We start from the raw sequence: 12,500 nt of genomic DNA on the forward strand, positions 1-12,500 counted from the left end.
TCTGCCTGTAACACGCACACAGACAATATGTAAGCACCAGCATGGAACAACACCCAGTGCATCCTCTCCGCCACATTAGACAATCCACACTGTCATAACCAGACTGGGAGGTCCACTCAGAAAACAGAATATCCCACCCACCCGACAACCACCATTGCTCAGCCAAGCCACCAACACCCACACATGTCCTACACAGGGGTGCACCCAACATCACAATACTGCCTCCTCTCACAGCACACAAACAATGGCAGGAATGAAAGACACAGGTCTGCCACAACCATGGAATCAGAGCGCCGCCTGTCATGAGCCAAAGGTGCATCCTGACGTGGCAAATCAGATGATGCCGCAGGCATCCACTTACTATAGTCACAATCAACAAACCGGCCGCCCCGCCCCCCATTAAACCTTTCCTTACAACAATGTGTACCTTAACCTAACCTATATCGTACCGTAACCTAACCTATATCGTACCGTAACCTAACCTATATCGTACCGTAACCTAACCTACGTCGTACCGTAACCTAACCTACGTCGTACCGTAACCTAACCTACGTCGTACCTTAACCTAACCTACGTCGTACCTTACCCTAACCTACGTCGTACCTTAACCTAACCTACGTCGTACCTTAACCTAACCTACGTCGTACCTTAACCTAACCTACGTCGTACCTTAACCTAACCTACGTCGTACCTTAACCTAACCTACGTCGTACCTTAACCTAACCTACGTCGTACCTTAACCTAACCTACGTCGTACCTTAACCTAACCTACGTCGTACCTTAACCTAACCTACGTCGTACCTTAACCTAACCTACGTCGTACCTTAACCTAACCTACGTCGTACCTTAACCTAACCTATGTCGTACCTTAACCTAACCTATGTCGTACCTTAACCTAACCTATGTCGTACCTTAACCTAACCTATGTCGTACCTTAACCTAACCTATGTCGTACCTTAACCTAACCTATGTCGTACCTTAACCTAACCTATGTCGTACCTTAACCTAACCTATGTCGTACCTTAACCTAACCTGTATTGCGCATTAACCTAACCTGTATTGCGCCTTAACCTAACCTGTATTGCGCCTTAACCTTACCTGTATTGCGCCTTAACCTAACCTGTATTGCGCCTTAACCTAACCTGTATTGCGCCTTAACCTAACCTGTATTGCGCCTTAACCTAACCTGTATTGCGCCTTAACCTAACCTGTATTGCGCCTTAACCTAACCTGTATTGCGCCTTAACCTAACCTGTATTGCGCCTTAACCTAACCTGTATTGCGCCTTAACCTAACCTGTATTGCGCCTTAACCTAACCTGTATTGCGCCTTAACCTAACCTGTATTGCGCCTTAACCTAACCTGTATTGCGCCTTAACCTAACCTGTATTGCGCCTTAACCTAACCTGTATTGCGCCTTAACCTAACCTGTATTGCGCCTTAACCTAACCTGTATTGCGCCTTAACCTAACCTGTATTGCGCCTTAACGTAACCTGTATTGCGCCTTAACCTAACCTGTATTGCGCCTTAACCTAACCTATATTGCGCCTTAACCTAACCTATATTGCGCCTTAACGTAACCTGTATTGCGCCTTAACCTAACCTATATTGCGCCTTAACCTAACCTATATTGCGCCTTAACGTAACCTATATTGCGCCTTAACGTAACCTATATTGCGCCTTAACGTAACCTATATTGCGCCTTAACGTAACCTATATTGCGCCTTAACGTAACCTATATTGCGCCTTAACGTAACCTATATTGCGCCTTAACGTAACCTATATTGCGCCTTAACGTAACCTATATTGCGCCTTAACGTAACCTATAGTGCGCCTTAACGTAACCTATATTGCGCCTTAATGTAACCTATATTGCGCCTTAACGTAACCTATATTGCGCCTTAACGTAACCTATATTGCGCCTTAACGTAACCTATATTGCGCCTTAACGTAACCTATATTGCGCCTTAACGTAACCTATATTGCGCCTTAACGTAACCTATATTGCGCCTTAACGTAACCTATATTGCGCCTTAACGTAACCTATATTGCGCCTTAACGTAACCTATATTGCGCCTTAACGTAACCTATATTGCGCCTTAACGTAACCTATATTGCGCCTTAACGTAACCTATATTGCGCCTTAACGTAACCTATATTGCGCCTTAATGTAACCTATAGTGCGCCTTAATGTAACCTATATTGCGCCTTAATGTAACCTATATTGCGCCTTAACGTAACCTATATTGCGCCTTAACGTAACCTATATTGCGCCTTAACGTAACCTATATTGCGCCTTAACGTAACCTATATTGCGCCTTAACGTAACCTATATTGCGCCTTAATGTAACCTATATTGCGCCTTAATGTAACCTATATTGCGCCTTAACGTAACCTATATTGCGCCTTAACGTAACCTATATTGCGCCTTAACGTAACCTATATTGCGCCTTAACGTAACCTATATTGCGCCTTAACGTAACCTATATTGCGCCTTAACGTAACCTATATTGCGCCTTAACGTAACCCACATTGTGCTGTAACCCAACACACGTTGGGCCTTAACCCAACACACGTTGGGCCTTAACCCAACACACGTTGGGCCTTAACCCAACACACGTTGGGCCTTAACCCAACACACGTTGGGCCTTAACCCAACACACGTTGGGCCTTAACCCAACACACGTTGGGCCTTAACCCAACACACGTTGGGCCTTAACCCAACACACGTTGGGCCTTAACCCAACACACGTTGGGCCTTAACCCAACACACGTTGGGCCTTAACCCAACACACGTTGGGCCTTAACCTGCTCTGTAATTGTCATACGACGCGTTAAATTAGTGTAGTGTTGCCCAACTGCAACCCCCGCAATATAGTTTGCTACTCGCACTGCCCGGTCCCCAGTGTATCGCTTCATGTTAAACACCTTGCAGCTATACACTGTAATGTGGATGGCAGCAGGACGTACATGCTCAATGCCCTTTGCAGTTGTTCATTGGCATTTGCAGTTGTTCATTGGCATTCGCATGGCGAAGCACTTAGCCTACGCTGTGGTACGGCCTGTGTCAACTGTCCGCTGATGTTGTACGTCCAAATCACACACTGTACTGCACATTGGTCCTCATGTACTGAATGATACATCGTGGTACATGTGACCGTACAACGACTGCGCCAACAACGGCGAACCATGCGGTCCAAATGTTGTGCACTCAGCTACGTGTCGTCTCCCTATAAGAGCTGGATTGCAGTGTGGTATGCCCTGGATGGCGATCAGCATGAGCCGTCTGTTGATGTAGTGGCGCGTGTTGTCAGACGTAGTCGTCTCTTCTCACACACCGTGATAGCATGGTGCACTGCGTTCCACATCTGCGACATGCGACAGAGGCCGGTTGACAGTCGTTCGCGCAATGGACATCGCATACGTACGGGGGCCACCTTCCACGTGTTCGCGAAGCGTGCACATGTTGTTGCGTGTATGTGGGCAGACAGTGTGTCGTGACACCTGACACAGGCATGCAACAATCGTTGAATTTGCAAATGGCGATGGACGCCTACGTTTGCTGGTGACGTTACGCAAATGAACAACTGGTAAACCGTTGTGGTGCGGTTGTTCTCGCTAGAGGTGAATCAGTGATGGCGACGATCGGTTGAGCTACCAACCGGTTGTTCCAGCGATACCCACCATGCCCACGAACGTGAATGGCATCTGGGTGTGAAGCGATACGCGGCGGTGGCTGGGTGGGACCGTCCCCGGCCGGTGAGGGGGGGCCTCCCGGCGTGCTGGCCGCGCGGTGCGTGGGCGCACGCGCTACAGCCGGCTGGTGGGGGCGGCCAGTGGCAGGCGCGCCGGCCGACGGAGGCGGCAGGCGGCGCAGCTGCGCGCCGGCGCACCCTGCACGCGGCGCCGTGCGGCCAAAGTAGGTCCTCGCGGGCCCGGTGCGAAGCGCGGTGGACATCTGCAGTGTGCTGGTCCGATTGAGGACTGTGTGCGCTGAGGATGCGCCGCCGCCTGGCGCTCGGCGCCGCGACGCCGTCTGCTGCTCGGTCGCCTCTGCGGTTCTCGCAGGTGGTTTGTATCGCAGCTGTGCGGACGTGTTGGCGCGTGCGCTGTGCTGGGAGAGTTCGCTTCGGCACCCAAGTGGGGCTTTTGTCCTTCTGTGGCGCTGGCGTTGGAGCTGCCGGTCACCGTAGGTGGCGCGTGTTGTCTCCCGCCGGCAATGCCACGACAGCACGCTCCCGGGCCTCTGTCGGCAGCGGCAAGCTCAGTTGGGAGCACGGGTGGTCGCACCTAAAGCGTCTACTCGCCAAACTCCGGGCGATTGCGCCTCTCTCGAACCCGACCAAGTACTTAGGACGGCGCTGCGCGCCGCCGGGACCTGAGAGGGTTTCGAGGTGTATGGTGCAGGGGAGCTCAGCCTCCTCCTGTTTGCAGAATAATTGAGCGGACGCTTGCGTGTTCGCGCGGGCCCCCGGGACACACTCCCGGGCGGCCGGCTGCTCAGCTCTAGTTGACGCAGCTCCCTGGTTGATCCTGCCAGTAGTCATATGCTTGTCTCAAAGATTAAGCCATGCATGTCTCAGTACAAGCCGCATTAAGGTGAAACCGCGAATGGCTCATTAAATCAGTTATGGTTCCTTAGATCGTACCCACGTTACTTGGATAACTGTGGTAATTCTAGAGCTAATACATGCAAACAGAGTCCCGACCAGAGATGGAAGGGACGCTTTTATTAGATCAAAACCAATCGGTCGGCTCGTCCGGTCCGTTTGCCTTGGTGACTCTGAATAACTTTGGGCTGATCGCACGGTCCTCGTACCGGCGACGCATCTTTCAAATGTCTGCCTTATCAACTGTCGATGGTAGGTTCTGCGCCTACCATGGTTGTAACGGGTAACGGGGAATCAGGGTTCGATTCCGGAGAGGGAGCCTGAGAAACGGCTACCACATCCAAGGAAGGCAGCAGGCGCGCAAATTACCCACTCCCGGCACGGGGAGGTAGTGACGAAAAATAACGATACGGGACTCATCCGAGGCCCCGTAATCGGAATGAGTACACTTTAAATCCTTTAACGAGTATCTATTGGAGGGCAAGTCTGGTGCCAGCAGCCGCGGTAATTCCAGCTCCAATAGCGTATATTAAAGTTGTTGCGGTTAAAAAGCTCGTAGTTGGATTTGTGTCCCACGCTGTTGGTTCACCGCCCGTCGGTGTTTAACTGGCATGTATCGTGGGACGTCCTGCCGGTGGGGCGAGCTGAAGGCGTGCGACGCGCCTCGTGCGTGCTCGTGCGTCCCGAGGCGGACCCCGTTGCAATCCTACCAGGGTGCTCTTGAGTGAGTGTCTCGGTGGGCCGGCACGTTTACTTTGAACAAATTAGAGTGCTTAAAGCAGGCAAGCCCGCCTGAATACTGTGTGCATGGAATAATGGAATAGGACCTCGGTTCTATTTTGTTGGTTTTCGGAACCCGAGGTAATGATTAATAGGGACAGGCGGGGGCATTCGTATTGCGACGTTAGAGGTGAAATTCTTGGATCGTCGCAAGACGAACAGAAGCGAAAGCATTTGCCAAGTATGTTTTCATTAATCAAGAACGAAAGTTAGAGGTTCGAAGGCGATCAGATACCGCCCTAGTTCTAACCATAAACGATGCCAGCCAGCGATCCGCCGCAGTTCCTCCGATGACTCGGCGGGCAGCCTCCGGGAAACCAAAGCTTTTGGGTTCCGGGGGAAGTATGGTTGCAAAGCTGAAACTTAAAGGAATTGACGGAAGGGCACCACCAGGAGTGGAGCCTGCGGCTTAATTTGACTCAACACGGGAAACCTCACCAGGCCCGGACACCGGAAGGATTGACAGATTGATAGCTCTTTCTTGATTCGGTGGGTGGTGGTGCATGGCCGTTCTTGATCATTTAGAGGAAGTAAAAGTCGTAACAAGGTTTCCGTAGGTGAACCTGCGGAAGGATCATTACCGACTAGACTGCATGTCTTTCGATGTGCGTGTCGTGTCGCGCAACACGCTACCTGTACGGCTCGCAGTAGCCGTGCGCCGCGTGCGGAACCACGCGTGCTTCTCAAAACTAACGCCAATGTTGTGTGGTACGAGCGCTGAAGCGCTGGAGCGGCTGGCCTGCGGCACCTGGCGCCTGGCGCCGGTTTTGAATGACTTTCGCCCGACTGCCTGTCCGCTCCGGTGTGGAGCCGTACGACGCCCATCGGCCGTGAGGCCGTTGGACACAGAACGCTTGAACAGGGGCCGCCACACGCCTACGTCCCGCCTATGCAACTGTCTTGAAAGAGACGGTGGAAACTAAGAAAAGATCACCCAGGACGGTGGATCACTCGGCTCGTGGGTCGATGAAGAACGCAGCAAATTGCGCGTCGACATGTGAACTGCAGGACACATGAACATCGACGTTTCGAACGCACATTGCGGTCCATGGATTCCGTTCCCGGGCCACGTCTGGCTGAGGGTCGGCTACGTATACTGAAGCGCGCGGCGTTTGCCCCGCTTCGCAGACCTGGGAGCGTCGCGGCCGCCTGTGGGGCCGGCCGCGCCTCCTTAAACGTGCGATGCGCGCCCGTCGCCTGGCGGTTCGCATACCGGTACTTACTCGGTAGCGTGCACAGCCGGCTGGCGGTGTGGCGTGCGACACCTCGTACAACGACCTCAGAGCAGGCGAGACTACCCGCTGAATTTAAGCATATTACTAAGCGGAGGAAAAGAAACTAACAAGGATTCCCCCAGTAGCGGCGAGCAAACAGGGAAGAGTCCAGCACCGAACCCCGCAGGCTGCCGCCTGTCGTGGCATGTGGTGTTTGGGAGGGTCCACTACCCCGACGCCTCGCGCCGAGCCCAAGTCCAACTTGAATGAGGCCACGGCCCGTAGAGGGTGCCAGGCCCGTAGCGGCCGGTGCGAGCGTCGGCGGGACCTCTCCTTCGAGTCGGGTTGCTTGAGAGTGCAGCTCCAAGTGGGTGGTAAACTCCATCTGAGACTAAATATGACCACGAGACCGATAGCGAACAAGTACCGTGAGGGAAAGTTGAAAAGAACTTTGAAGAGAGAGTTCAAAAGTACGTGAAACCGTTCTGGGGTAAACGTGAGAAGTCCGAAAGGTCGAACGGGTGAGATTCACGCCCATCCGGCCACTGGCCTCCGCCCTCGGTAGATGGGGCCGGCCGCCCGCGCGGAGCAATCCGCGGCGGGGTCGTGTCCGGTTGCCTTTCCACTCGCCGCGGGGTGGGGCCGTTCCGGTGTGCGGTGGGCCGCACTTCTCCCCTAGTAGGACGTCGCGACCCGCTGGGTGCCGGCCTACGGCCCGGGTGCGCAGCCTGTCCTTCCGCGGGCCTCGGTTCGCGTCTGTTGGGCAGAGCCCCGGTGTCCTGGCTGGCTGCCCGGCGGTATATCTGGAGGAGTCGATTCGCCCCTTTGGGCGCTCGGGCTCCCGGCAAGCGCGCGCGGTTCTTCCCGGATGACGGACCTACCTGGCCCGGCCCCGGACCCGCGCCGCTGTTGGCTCGGGATGCTCTCGGGCGGAATAATCGCTCCCGTCAGCGGCGCTTCAGCTTTGGACAATTTCACGACCCGTCTTGAAACACGGACCAAGGAGTCTAACATGTGCGCGAGTCATTGGGCTGTACGAAACCTAAAGGCGTAATGAAAGTGAAGGTCTCGCCTTGCGCGGGCCGAGGGAGGATGGGGCTTCCCCGCCCTTCACGGGGCGGCGGCCTCCGCACTCCCGGGGCGTCTCGTCCTCATTGCGAGGTGGGGCGCACCTAGAGCGTACACGTTGGGACCCGAAAGATGGTGAACTATGCCTGGCCAGGACGAAGTCAGGGGAAACCCTGATGGAGGTCCGTAGCGATTCTGACGTGCAAATCGATCGTCGGAGCTGGGTATAGGGGCGAAAGACTAATCGAACCATCTAGTAGCTGGTTCCCTCCGAAGTTTCCCTCAGGATAGCTGGTGCTCGTACGAGTCTCATCCGGTAAAGCGAATGATTAGAGGCCTTGGGGCCGAAACGACCTCAACCTATTCTCAAACTTTAAATGGGTGAGATCTCCGGCTTGCTTGATATGCTGAAGCCGCGAGCAAACGACTCGGATCGGAGTGCCAAGTGGGCCACTTTTGGTAAGCAGAACTGGCGCTGTGGGATGAACCAAACGCCGAGTTAAGGCGCCCGAATCGACGCTCATGGGAAACCATGAAAGGCGTTGGTTGCTTAAGACAGCAGGACGGTGGCCATGGAAGTCGGAATCCGCTAAGGAGTGTGTAACAACTCACCTGCCGAAGCAACTAGCCCTGAAAATGGATGGCGCTGAAGCGTCGTGCCTATACTCGGCCGTCAGTCTGGCAGTCATGGCCGGTCCTTGCGGCCGGCCGCGAAGCCCTGACGAGTAGGAGGGTCGCGGCGGTGGGCGCAGAAGGGTCTGGGCGTGAGCCTGCCTGGAGCCGCCGTCGGTGCAGATCTTGGTGGTAGTAGCAAATACTCCAGCGAGGCCCTGGAGGGCTGACGCGGAGAAGGGTTTCGTGTGAACAGCCGTTGCACACGAGTCAGTCGATCCTAAGCCCTAGGAGAAATCCGATGTTGATGGGGGCCGTCATAGCATGATGCACTTTGTGCTGGCCCCCGTTGGGCGAAAGGGAATCCGGTTCCTATTCCGGAACCCGGCAGCGGAACCGATACAAGTCGGGCCCCTCTTTTAGAGATGCTCGTCGGGGTAACCCAAAAGGACCCGGAGACGCCGTCGGGAGATCGGGGAAGAGTTTTCTTTTCTGCATGAGCGTTCGAGTTCCCTGGAATCCTCTAGCAGGGAGATAGGGTTTGGAACGCGAAGAGCACCGCAGTTGCGGCGGTGTCCCGATCTTCCCCTCGGACCTTGAAAATCCGGGAGAGGGCCACGTGGAGGTGTCGCGCCGGTTCGTACCCATATCCGCAGCAGGTCTCCAAGGTGAAGAGCCTCTAGTCGATAGAATAATGTAGGTAAGGGAAGTCGGCAAATTGGATCCGTAACTTCGGGATAAGGATTGGCTCTGAGGATCGGGGCGTGTCGGGCTTGGTCGGGAAGTGGGTCAGCGCTAACGTGCCGGGCCTGGGCGAGGTGAGTGCCGTAGGGGTGCCGGTAAGTGCGGGCGTTTAGCGCGGGCGTGGTCTGCTCTCGCCGTTGGTTGGCCTCGTGCTGGCCGGCGGTGCAGGATGCGCGCGCCTGCGCGGCGTTCGCGCCCCGGTGCTTCAACCTGCGTGCAGGATCCGAGCTCGGTCCCGTGCCTTGGCCTCCCACGGATCTTCCTTGCTGCGAGGCCGCGTCCGCCTTAGCGTGCTCCTCCGGGGGCGCGCGGGTGCGCGGATTCTCTTCGGCCGCCATTCAACGATCAACTCAGAACTGGCACGGACTGGGGGAATCCGACTGTCTAATTAAAACAAAGCATTGCGATGGCCCTAGCGGGTGTTGACGCAATGTGATTTCTGCCCAGTGCTCTGAATGTCAACGTGAAGAAATTCAAGCAAGCGCGGGTAAACGGCGGGAGTAACTATGACTCTCCAAATGCTCACATGATGCGTCATATACGGATCCTCTCGGTCCACTCCTTAGCATCCTAGTGGTGTTGAGTGGGCGATGGTTCGCTTAGCCTCTCGGTGGGAAATCCTAGCTCTGGCCTTCACGTGGCGGGGGTCGTGAGAGGTTCTGAGGAAGGTTATGCCTTGGCATAAGTCTCCCAAAGTTCCTCGACCAACAGAGCAGGGTGTGTTTAGGGTATGGGGGTTGCCTCCCCTCGTGCCTTCGCTCCAGCTGGCCCAACAACAAGAAGTAAATGTGGTACCAGGCCTCCCACTGGAGCGCCTGTGCCAGCTGCTGAGCCACCCAGCCAGCCAACCGATGAGGGTCGAGCGCCGCTCCCCATAGTCTGCCCCGATTGCTCGCGGTCTTTTTCCACCAAGACCGGGCTCGGTGTTCATCGGCGCCATGCTCATCCATCTGCAGTCAACGCGGAGATACAGACGGGGAGGAAGAAGGCCAGGTGGTCTGAAGAAGAACTCTTGCGTTTGGCCCATGCCGAAGCAACCCTGACCATCCACGGTTGCAAGTTCTTTAACCAGGAACTCGCCAAGGCCTTTCCTGCTCGAACGCTGGAGTCCATCAAGTGCCAGCGTAGGACGAAGTCCTATCGGGACATGGTGGCAAGGTTTGTCGCCGAGCTCCCCAGTAGTGCTCATGGTTCTCATGACGCTGCGGCTGAGCCTGGTGACGGATCCCCTGTACCACACGTTCCACCTCAGGGGGATAGCGTTGACCTTGCCATCTGGTCCTTTGTTTCTGGACTCCCTCCATCGGGCCGCCGATTTCGCTCTCTGGACGCTCTTCTGGCTCTTGGTCCTACCACTAGCCGGGACACTATCCGAGCAATGTTGCTACCTGCTCTGGATGAGTTAGGGAGCATGGAACCAGCTGTCCATCAAGCTGCAAACATACGGATTCAACAGCCTCCAGAGCGGAAGCGTGCTCGACGAAGGTGGGAATATGCAGTGGTCCAGCGTGCCTTCAAGAAAAATCCGGCACGTTGTATCAACGGGCTCCTTGAGGGCACTCTTCTGCATCAGCCCCCGTCCATCCCGGGGCTGATTGAGTATTGGACAGACCTCTTTGCCCCACCTCGTGTCAGGTCTCGGCCTCCCCGGGGTGAGGGCCTGTCCGACAGGCTGTTGCCGTTCTCAAAGATGGTACCCTTCCACAAACTATGGGCTCCCATCACTGCGGAAGAAGCGGCTACTGCCCTACCACCTCGAAGCTCCGCTGCAGGCCCAGATGGTCTTACACCGGCCCAATTACGTCGCCTTCCCCGGGAGGTTTTACTTAAAATCCTGAATATCCTTCTCCTTTCCCGTTCCCTTCCATCCCGTCTCCTTCAGGCCAGGACCACCCTGCTCCCCAAGAGGACCGCCGCAGCATCCCCTGCTGACTTCCGTCCGATTACAGTGTGCTCGGTGCTAACCAGAGCCTTCCACAAGGTTCTGGTTGGCCGCCTTATGCGCTTCTGCACTTTGGATGGTCGTCAGCGGGCTTTCATCCCTCAGGATGGGATGCTTCATAACACCTTTATCCTGGATCTGGCGATGACTCAGGCGCGGAGGGCCGCCGGTTCGCTGTACTTGGCGTCCCTGGATGTGTCAAAGGCCTTCGACTCGCTTGCCCATGGGGCCCTTGGCCCTGTGCTGAGGGCCCATGGCCTGCCGGTCGAGTTCGTTGACTACATCCAGGGGTGCTATGGGGCGGGATCGACGGTTATCTGCGCTGGTGGGAAGTCGTCCGATCTGGTGCGGCCTTCGAGGGGTGTTCGGCAGGGTGACCCTCTGTCCCCCATCCTTTTTAACATGGCTGTAGACATCCTCTTATCCCGTCTCCCTGAGCATGTTGGGGCACGCATTCTCGGACGGCGAGTAAATGCTGCTGCATTCGCCGACGACCTCCTGCTGTTCGCCGAGACTCGTGATGGATTGCAGGAACTTCTTACCATCGCCACGTCGGCCTTGGGTGACCTCGGCCTTGAGGTCAACCCACGGAAGTGCTTCTCTCTCGCCCTGGTGTCATCAGGCCGGGAGAAGAAGACCAAGGTCGACGAGACAGTCATCTTTCGTGCTGGTGTCCAAAACATTCCAGCACTGGCGATGGAAGATACATTTAAGTATTTGGGACTGCAATTCACCACCGGCGGACGAAGTTTGTTCCATCCTCGGCGGGAGGTCGAGAAGCAGCTTGACATCATTAAGCGTGCTCCACTAAAGCCTCAGCAGAGACTGTATTCCCTTCGGTCCGTAATCCTCCCGGGTATTTACCATGGTCTGGCCTTGGGGAGAACTCGTCTGGGGGCCCTCACATCCCTGGATGTCTGTGTGCGGGCAGCTGTTCGAACTTGGCTGCGTCTCCCAGCGGATACACCTGTTGGATACTTCCATGCCCCAATAACTCATGGGGGCTTGGGGGTTCCATCAGCCCGCTGGCTTGGTCCACTTCTTCGAAGGAGGAGGCTGGCGAAGATACAGGGTTTAGGTGTGGCTGTGGACGATTCTTCCCAGGACTTGCTGCGACGTGAAATCTGCCAACTGGACAACGCCTTGCAATGGCGTGGGGACGTGATTAAGTCCAGTTACCAACTGGGCCGGTGTTGGGCCGAGCGCCTCCACTCCTCAGTCGATGGCTCTGCATTACGTAAGTCTGCCCAAACACCCGGGCAGCACTGCTGGGTATCCACCACCCGGCAGTTCGTCACAGGCCGTGATTTTATCTCCTGTCTACGTGCCAGGATTAATGCCTTGCCCACCAAGGCACGACTCCTGCGTGGCAGGGAGGGTGACACCAGGTGTCGTGGTGGCTGCAACGCGACGGAGACGGCTAACCACGTTATCCAGCAATGTTGGAGGAGCGATGGGGCTCGCATTGCCAGACACGACGCAGTGGCGTCTTATCTGGCGCGAGGCCTACGCCAAAGGGGCTTCAGTGT

The 12,500-nt window shown here is 55.6% G+C and overlaps 1 non-coding gene and 1 pseudogene across 1 annotated transcript; both read left to right on the plus strand.

Moving 5' to 3' along the window:
* The first annotated feature begins 6,322 nt into the window (after window positions 1–6,322).
* LOC126435186 (5.8S ribosomal RNA) lies at window positions 6,323–6,477 on the plus strand. Its single transcript, XR_007579747.1, has one exon. It is a non-coding gene; the product is annotated as a 5.8S ribosomal RNA (ribosomal RNA).
* Window positions 6,478–6,665: 188 nt separating this feature from the next.
* The window catches only part of LOC126435107 (large subunit ribosomal RNA), a 7,769-nt pseudogene continuing 1,934 nt past the window's right edge, over window positions 6,666–12,500 (plus strand).

The sequence above is a fragment of the Schistocerca serialis genome, unplaced genomic scaffold, assembly GCF_023864345.2.
Source record: "Schistocerca serialis cubense isolate TAMUIC-IGC-003099 unplaced genomic scaffold, iqSchSeri2.2 HiC_scaffold_1196, whole genome shotgun sequence".
NCBI lineage: Eukaryota > Metazoa > Arthropoda > Insecta > Orthoptera > Acrididae > Schistocerca > Schistocerca serialis.